Below are 9679 nucleotides of genomic sequence, written 5' to 3' on the forward strand. Positions count from 1 at the left end.
AGAGCCTGCTCCTGTGTCCTAACTGCAGTCAATTCAGCATTTTCACATAATAAATTCAATGCAATAATCCACGTTTCCACACCATGAGGCACAGCATCTCCAGCAGAGCGGGCAAACAAAAGGAAAAGAAAAGACTAGAAAAAAAATATCAGGAATAGGAGATGATTAGTAACTCTAATGTGCAGGGGTAAAAGCTGGCTCTATTTGCCTAATAGAAGCATTTTAAAAATTCGCATGTGGTTATGCTTGATTTATCTTCAGCCAATCCAATTAAAAATCCGGTTCTGGTGCTTTCCTCCAGAGTGACTTAAGCCGTCAAATCTTCTCATGGCAACCGTAATAAATTCAGCATGCAAGTGGCATAATTAAAACAAGATGCCAGTTAAGGGCCTTGGAGTGGCTTAAAATAAAAAGCCCGACTCCTTGTCCAAAAAAAAAAAAAAAAAAAAAAACGTACACAAAGGTGTAGTGTGGCCCAGAGCAGGCAGGGGAATTTATTTTTTTTTCCAACGTTTACTTACTTTTGGGACAGAGAGAGACAGAGCATGAACAGGGGAGGGGCAGAGAGAGAGGGAGACACAAAGTCAGAGATAGGCCCCAAGCCATCAACCCAGAGCCTGATGCGGGGCTCGAACTCACAGAGCAGGAGATAGTGAGCTGGCTGAAGTTGGATGCTTAACCGACTGAGCCATCCAGGAGCCCCACAGGCAGGGGAATTTAGATCTCTGTTTCATTCTTCCTCCTGCCTCTAACTTCCTCCGGACTGCAAGCCCGTCTCTCTAGGTTGTGCTCTGCTACTTGACCTCTGAAAAAACGGGGAGCACCTCTTCTGCCTGCCTCTAGCAATATCATCAGGCTTACGGGAGAAAGTGCATCTGGACATATATAGAAACGAAACTGCATTTTATGACATATGGTGTTATGGTTATAATTACGAATGTTGGTTATTAATGGTAATGAGGATGGTGACATTTGTGAAAGCGTTACTGGGATATCACCTGAGGGCATGTAGAAGTGGGTGAGGCTTGGTCTCTATTAAATTCCAGGGTAGCACAAAATGTCAACACTTTATCGACAGAGACAATAGTCTAAGGAACATAAAGACGGGAGCAGCCTAAAGCAGTGGGAAAGGTTGGTTCGGTCCTTGTGAACATAGCTTTGTGGCCTTAGCCATGCTGGTGAGTCAAGGGGGAGATGAGGTACGGAGGTTTTTGAGACTAGAAGAGTGGGGAGAGAAGGAAGGAGGGGTGGCTCTGCAATTCTAGCCAGCGTGGAAGACGAGATGTGCGCCCTTCTAGGGAGAGCACGCGAGAAGCAGCTGGGTGGCCCATTTCCATGTGGGGACAGCACGATATAATCAAAGGTTGAACTGTTTACACTCGGCCTCTGTACCAAACCCATGCTCCTTAAACTTCCAGGATCATGGACGCATTTGAGAGTCTTATGAAAGCAGAGAACTCTCACCTAGGGAGGAAATGTGTACATGGACAAGTGCACAAAATCCCGCGGCTGGAAGCCCAGATGCGGACTATTGGCTTAGAACCTGGAAGTAGGCGGTGCCTGGGAGGCTCAGTCCGTTAAGTGTCTGACTCTTGGTTTCGGGGCTCAGGTCATGATATCAAGGTTTGTGCGTTCGAGCTCTGCATCAAACTCTGCGCTCAGATCCAGGGTCTCCCTCTCTCTGTGCCCTTCCCCTACTCTCTCTCAAAAACAAACATTTAAAAAAAAACAAACAAACAAACAAAGAAAAGAAAAGAAACCCGGAAATAGGCTTTAAACTCTGAAAGTGCAGCACCTATTCCTGTCTTTCTAGCATTTCTTGGGCAGGATTTCTGAGCTGCTCAGGGAAGGACTGAGTTTTGATGAAGGAAATGATCTCGGGTGTTAGTTCGGCTGACAGCACTAATTGCATCCACTGAGGTAAGGCTGGCTTTTTTTGGGCATTCATAAAGTGGGCAAGGATATTTAAGTGCTAGAATAATGCAGAATTCTGAGCATGCCCCCACGTAGCCTCAGGTTTGGCCCAAATGACGCCCCACCCTCTCATGCAGATTCCTTACGTTGACTGAACCATCTCCAGACTCAGGTCCCAAAGAAGAACCCCAAAGGGCAGTGCCAGGCTGTTCCCACCCCACCCCAGACCCTGTGCAGGTTTCAAAATAACTGGAGGGGGGCCCCTGGGTGGCTCAGTCGGTTAAGCATCCAACTTCGGCTCAGGTCATGATTTCACAGTTTGTGGGTTTGAGCCTCACATCAGGCATCATCTGACAACTCAGAGCCTGGAGCTGTTTCAGATTCTGTTTCTCTCTCTCTCTCTCTGACCCTCCCCTACTCATGCTCTGTCTCCCTTTCTCTCTCTCTCTCAAAAGTAAATATTAAAAAAAATTTTTTTTTAATCTTCAAAATAACTGGAGGAACCAAATCCCACAGGAGGTCCCTGGCCATCACAGGCTCATTTCTACCCGGAGGGCTTTGTATAGGCTGTTTCTTCCATCTAAAATGCGTGTTTCCCCTTCAGAATGTGAGTAAAAGTGGGAATGAAGGGGCATAAATGTAAACAAAGTGTGTTGAGCACGTGATATATTATACTAAGTGGTAATTCAACATGAATAACATAAACTGAAACTTTTAGGGTTCGTCTACTGTCTGGAGGTCATTCACTAAAGTGTCTAACACTAATACTTTTGGCAATTAATAGTAATGTCAATTACATCTCAATTAAAAAGATGTTTAAATAGTGATAATAACACCATTAGTATCACTGGTAACACTAGAACTAACACAAGCAATCACATCTCCTTAAGTACTGATCTGATCCATTTACTTTTTTTTTTTTTGCATGAGAATCACTTCCTATATGCACACACGTTTTGCACATATATAGATAAAGAAACATAGTCTAGGGGCGCCTGGGTGGCTCAGTCGGTTGGGCGATCAGGTCATGATCAGGTCATGATCTCGAGGTCGTGCCCCAAGTCGGGCTCTGTGCTGACAGCTCAGAGCCTGGAGCCTGTTTCCGATTCTGTGTCTCCCTCTCTCTCGAACCCTCCCCCGTTCATGCTCTGTCTCTCTCTCAAAAATAAATAAACGTTAAAAAAATTAAAAAAAAAAAAAGAAATATAGTCTAAGGCTAAAGTTACATACTTCACTTTGACTTAAAAAAAAAATTAAAAAATCACTACTTGCTTATACCCCTGGATGACCTTGAGGAGTAGAAAGACAAGGATTTTTCCAACGATTTAGAAACACACACACACACACACACACACACACACACACAGATACCTCATTTTGTTCTGGGAAGGTAGCCAAGACCTTTCAATTTTTGTGCTAATATGGTTCAAGAAGACAGGAGAGGGGGCTTAGTGAAAACATTGTTTTGTAATCAAAAGAATAAAATGAGATACGCTTTTACAATGACCTTGCATGTCAAAAAAGTCTCTTTTTAGCCCTCAAATGCAGACACTTAATCAAATGCCCTTTAACTGCTTGGATTTTTTTTCCCAGAAACCATTCCACTGCCACCAGATTTTTCTAACACTTCAGGTATTTCCAAAGACAAGGGTTGCCTCCTTTTCTCATCCCAGAAGCCACCAGAAGACTTCCCTCCATCTCTGCATCCCCTTGGACCCTTCCTGAGATCAAAGAATCCTGGGATGCACATGCTCCCCAGTATTCATTCCGAAAATATTTCCCTGTAGGGTTGGGCTCCACCACCCGGCTCTTTATGAAGAGACACGGCCCCAGATGGGTGAAGGGCAGGGGAAAGTACAGGCTTCCAGTTATGGAATGACTAAGTCGTGGGGATGAAAGGTACAGCATAGGGCATATAGTCAGTGGTATTGTAACAGCCTTGTATGGTGACAGATGAACATTGCATAATGCACAGAGTTGTCCAATCACTGCCTTGTACACCTGCAACTAATGTAACATTGTGTGTCAACTATACTTCAATTAAAAAGAGAGAGAGACCGACAGACAGACAGACATGGCCCAAGTTGGCATAGATGCGGGGCGTGTGTATGTAGCCATGCAGAAGCGACAGTTTGTTTTTCCAGCTCTCTCTCTCTCTCTCTCTCTTTTTTTTTTTTTTTTTACTGTAGACAGAGTATCTAGGATTGGCTCAGGTATCACATTATTGTCAAAGCTCTTGCATAAAAGGTTGACACATTCTTCCTCAATGAGAATTTGTGAAAGGTGCCAGAAATTATGTGCTAGATGTACAGTTCCTGGGTGCGTGTAAACCTGTATCTGGAGGTTACTTCTGATGATGGAGAGGCATCCTTTTCCATAAGGGAATGATCTAGAGCAGATGAAAACAGTTACTAACGTAGTCTACATGGAGACAATTTCTCTGTTGGATTATATTTTACCTGGTATTTTATTATGCTATCCCCAATGTCTTAACATTTCAAGGAGCTCTCCCACAACACTGCCTCACCTTCTCCTCCTCATAGACCTGGGAGGCCAGTTCTCTATGGATGAGATGTGTGAGCACTATGGCAGACACTGTGGCTGGTTACAGAAGTCCGTCTCTTCTCCTTGGGCCGGCACACGGCGAGACTGCATCCCCTAGCTTCTCTTAAAGTTAGTTGTGGCCATGTGACTGAGTTCCAGCCGAAGGAAGATGAGCTGAAGTGATGTGTGCCACTGCAAGTCCGGGCCCACGAAAGCCTCCCCCCATTCCGTTTCCTTTCCAGCTGATGGGATGATGGGGTAGTGCCACGGAAGCCACATAGGAAACGTCAGTCTCTAAAATGACTTGCGTGGAGCAGAAAAGCACACACACTAACACACACACGATCTCCTTGCTGGTCTGGAATCCGCTTGAACTATTCTGCGAATTAGAAGTAAGGGTCCGAGTGTTGAGCTCTTACACGTTTGAGTCTGTTTGTTATCGCAGTCTACCCTAGTCAACCTAGCACAAAAATGCGTGCCAGGAAGTGCTATGCTGCCATCTTCAAAAGACTAAAATTGCACAGCATTGGCCTAATCAGGCGGCAGTGCTGGGGTGACACAGGTGGCGGAAGGAAAGATGGAGACCCGTGTTGGTGTGATGTCGTGGCAGCAGACCACACGCTTGCTGAGTCTGTGGCTCTAAAGAAGTTGGTGGAACAATCCGGAGTGAGAGTGCATATTGGCTGCTGCTGGGCTTAGAAGATATTACTATAAAAAAGAGATGACATGGAGAACAAACTGAGGGTTACGGGAGGGGTTGTGGGAGGGGGGATGAGCTACATGGATAAGGGGCACTGGGGAATCGACTCCCGAAATCATTGTGGCACTAGATGCTAACTAACTTGGATGTAAATTTTAAAAAATTAAAAATAAAATTAAAAAAAGAGAGAGAGATGAACTCAAGCGTGTCTGGTTTATAAGCAGAGAGTGAAAGCCATAAAGTTCAGAGACTAAGGGCCTTAAGATATTAGGAAGACCGATGGCTTCCGGACCCTAAATCTTAAGAGATAAGGCCAAAAAAGGCTTTGAACAGCACAGTCTCATTAGAACTTTCCAGTAAACCAATGGGACTTAGACCTGTGGCATGGGTCACACTGAGAATGTTGCCTTCTCAAGCCCATTGATTCAGCTGGTCTCAATATAGGTACTTACCTATAATGGAAAAAACAAACGTATAGGTTGGGAAGCAAAGAAATCAAGCAGACTTGGGGAATACGTTTGGGGGAAAAACTATAGGATGTTGTTTCTGGCACAGGGAGACAACTAGAAGCCACTTGAAAGAGAAGTGTGCCATATTTTTTTTTTTCAACGTTTATTTATTTTTGGGACAGAGAGAGACAGAGCATGAACAGAGGAGGGGCAGAGAGAGAGGGAGACACAGAATCGGAAACAGGCTCCAGGCTCTGAGCCATCAGCCCAGAGCCCGACGCGGGGCTCGAACTCATGGACCGTGAGATCGTGACCTGGCTAAAGTTGGACGCCCAACCGACTGCGCCACCCAGGCGCCCCATATTTTTTAAGGAATTGTCAGAGAAACAATGAGCCTGGCCTACAAAGCCTGTGCTTGTAAAGCTACATGGAAACCTCAAAGTTACAAGAGTAGGGTGAGTTCAGGGAAATGTATGCTCCCTGCCAAGAACTGCAATGCACTCAGTGCTTTAGAGGAAAAAGGGCCAATTAGGAAGCTTCCAGCACCTCTAGGGCACAGTCTTCACAAGGTCTGCCTGGGAGGGTCCCAGTCCTGCCATGGACTGGTGACGACTGATTGTTTCCCTCCTTTCTGGAAACTTTCATGGTAGTTACAGTGTTCTTGTTATACCATGGTAAAGGGTCGCTCTTTTCTCATGTGATGTGTCAACATCCATGTGTGAGAAACAAGGTGGATGTTTTCATTCCCGATTTACCAGTGAAGAGACTAGACCCAGAGAGATTATGACCATGGCTGGGTTTCGGCCATACCACAGCCAAATACCTCGTCAATTCAGTTACAGGGGGCTAAAAATGGCCATTTTCAAGTAGCAACATCAGTGTTCTACACCAAAAGATTCTCTGAATTCAGGCAATGATCCAGTCAAACCCCAATAATGATGCCAAAACATCCTGGCTGGCTGGCTGGCTGGCTGGATTTTGGACAGAATTCACTGCATCGATTTGCCACCAAAAGACTTGGAATTATGGCTGAAGATGAGGTTTATCTCCAGAAGCCCCAAGCCAACAACCAATTGGCTCAACTCAGTCCCCAAATCAATCAGTGTGATGAGAGTGAAACTGTCGCAAATTAAATTTTACCTCCCATTCCTGCCCATGCCTGGGGAAAGTATTGCTCTGATCCTTTCTTCTTCGCCCCCAGTGGCTGCTTCAAAGGAACCTTCCTGACAGACCAAGTCTGAGGACAGCTGTGAAGCTGGTGATGTGTGTTTCCTGTGTCTCTCCACTTTTTCTTGTGCCTGCAAAAGGAGTTACCCTCCTGTCCTTGTATCCTTGTGGCGGCCTTATAAAGAGGTTCAAGTAAATTACATGTCTTTATAGGACCGATTTTATTCTCATAATTACCTTTTGGGCAAGAAACGGGTCCTTTTAGCTGAGTAACTATTCCAAACGATAATTAAAGTTGACATCAAGCATTTGAACAGAACTACGGCCTAATATAAAAGGGCAAAAATTCTTCGGAGAGATTTAGCGGGAGGTTAAACTCACTAAGCTTATGGTATTAAGTGGCAGGGAGCTATTATTCCAGTATTATTCTACCCAATTTCAAAGCCCAAGTTCAAGCCCAAGTCCTACAAGTTAAGCTTAACCAAAAACAAAACCACGTGACACAAGAAATTAAGATGATCCATCAATAGCGAAGACTGCTCTGAATAGCACAAGAACCAGGGTTTGGGGTAGGACATACAGTCAGTTATTCAAGCATCAGCTATGACTGGAGGACACATGATACAGTCACAGCATTTCTGCACAGCAAGGCCAACAAGGCCAGATGACTTGTAGGGAAGATTAGCTCCAGCTCCTCTACCCCTCCTGGTGACCTTGGCTACCTCACCTCCCGTGTTGCCATCTTCCCAACTGGATTCTTCAAAGAACTGTTCTGACGAGTGAGCCAAATCTATGTTTAAGGCCATCGTCACTCAGTAGAAGAAGCTGAGAGTGAGTTCAGGTTGACCTTCAGACCTGAGAGGATCCACAAGAAGAAACAGGAAAATAACTGTACGAACCAGATCAGCCAAAGGAAGAGGTAAAAATTCACTCAGACCCAAGGGTTCTCGTGACAGCGTGACACAAGATGGCTCCTTTGAGTTTCCTACCAAATCAACTGCTTGTTTGGAGTCCACATCAAGCCAGCCCCAGACATCTATAAATAATGCCCAGAGCTCAATTATTGTCTTTTCCCTTCTTGATACCCATGGTTTGCCAAGTTTTTCCTCTGCCAATGAGCTCTGTGACTTGGCTACCACTTGGCAGTCTTCAGCTGTGATGTTCAGCATCAGCAACCTTAGCCTAAGAAGAAGCAGGTAGGAGCCAGGTCCTCATTCTGGCCTCAAAGGCACTGGTAACCAAAGTGTTAGGATTGGTTAGAATCAATGCAAATTAGGAGTGTGTGCGTGTGTGTGTGTGTGTGTGTGTGTGCATGTGCGCACACGCCTTTGGGTTAGAGTTTGTTTGTTTTTTAAAAAGAATCTGGGAAAGTGACCAAGAACTCTATATTTAAAAAAAAAAAAAAAAAAAAAAACCTTCTCCTAAAGGGACACCTCCAACCTAGTTCTCACAGCATAGGGAAATGATGCTGATTTTATCCTCTGATGAGCAAGGCATTAAAAAAATGCCACCTTCTCATCTATTTTCATATTTGTGGGATTTCCAGTGGAGGAATTTGCCCCCTTTCTCTGCCCCACTTAGTGTAATGGAAACTACCTTAACTTTTCTCTTATGTCCTTGAATCACCACCTTCCCTGATGCAGATACACCAGTTTTGCAAATAAAATGGGAGGTGGGGGAAGTGGCCAAGGCCTTGACCCAAGAAAACTTAACCTGAAATGTGGAGGCTAGCAGAGGAAGGAAGGACTGTCAGGACCCTCTTGCTAAAAGCTCTACGAGTCACAGGATGCTTGATTACGGGATGGCCAGGGTCAGGGCACTGATGCCAAATCTCAAAGCAAAGAAAGCAGTGTGGGGACAAAGCAGACCCGCATTCTGAAGAGGGAAAGATTGCAAGCATCAGGCAAGGCCAAGGTGGTTGGTCTTGGGTTAGGTTCCAGAGGAAGAGAGTGTGACAGTAAAGAGAAACCTGACTAACGTGGACTTGGGGTGCTAGAAGGGGAGGCTGGTGAGGAGAGCCTTACCACCCAATGTCAATGACAAGAACTGTCAATTACCGACCCCAACAGAAGAATCTCAAGAGGAAAGAATATCAGTGACATGTCCCAACAGGAAAAGATGTATTGTGTATCTCCCACAAGAAATGGAACACCCCCTAACTCGGCCAGTGTGAAATCTTGCTTCTCCTCGATGGACTTTTGTTCAAAATGACCCCTCCCAACGTCTCCTTTCTTCTCCATAAAACAATGGTCCTCTCCTCTGTTTGTTGGACTTACCTATGGTTTTGCCATGGCTTGTTTGTCCCAGATTGCAGTTCTCTACTATTCGCAAATAAATCCATTTTTTGCTAATAGAATCATTGGTGGTCTTATTCTTAAGGTTAGTAAGACAGAAAGCCAGAGGTGGGGGTTCTGAGTGGGGAGGAGCACATGGGCCAGACCAGGGGGAGAAGCCTGGTGTCTGAGCAGTGCCGAAGCCACTCTGTCAACATTCGACTCACAGTGGAGGCTCACAGCAAGCATTTATTAGACTGCAATCTGTAAGTTAAGGGACTGATCCAGGCTGCAGGGTGGGTGACCAGTTGTGCCCCAGACAGGTGGGTGGGGTTGCTGCTCCAAAGCCTGGGGCTACTGAGGAGGCCCCTGGGGCCCCTGAGACTCAGTTTAGGTGGATTGACTCGCCTGTAGCTCTGGAATGTGTTGAAGGCATCCATCTAAAGACTTTGACCCTCCCCATCTCAGCGCTTTGGCCACAGGCACCTACAACCTAGTGCAGCCTCCCTGAAGCAATTAACCATCACTCCCCACAACCCCCCTCCCCATTTCCTATTTTTCTCTGAGTTCACAGAATTAGGGCGAATGAAAGAGGGTTACAGATTCTAGTTAAATGAGGGTAGGTTGACCTG

The sequence above is a fragment of the Prionailurus viverrinus genome, chromosome A3 (genome assembly GCF_022837055.1).
Source record: "Prionailurus viverrinus isolate Anna chromosome A3, UM_Priviv_1.0, whole genome shotgun sequence".
NCBI lineage: Eukaryota > Metazoa > Chordata > Mammalia > Carnivora > Felidae > Prionailurus > Prionailurus viverrinus.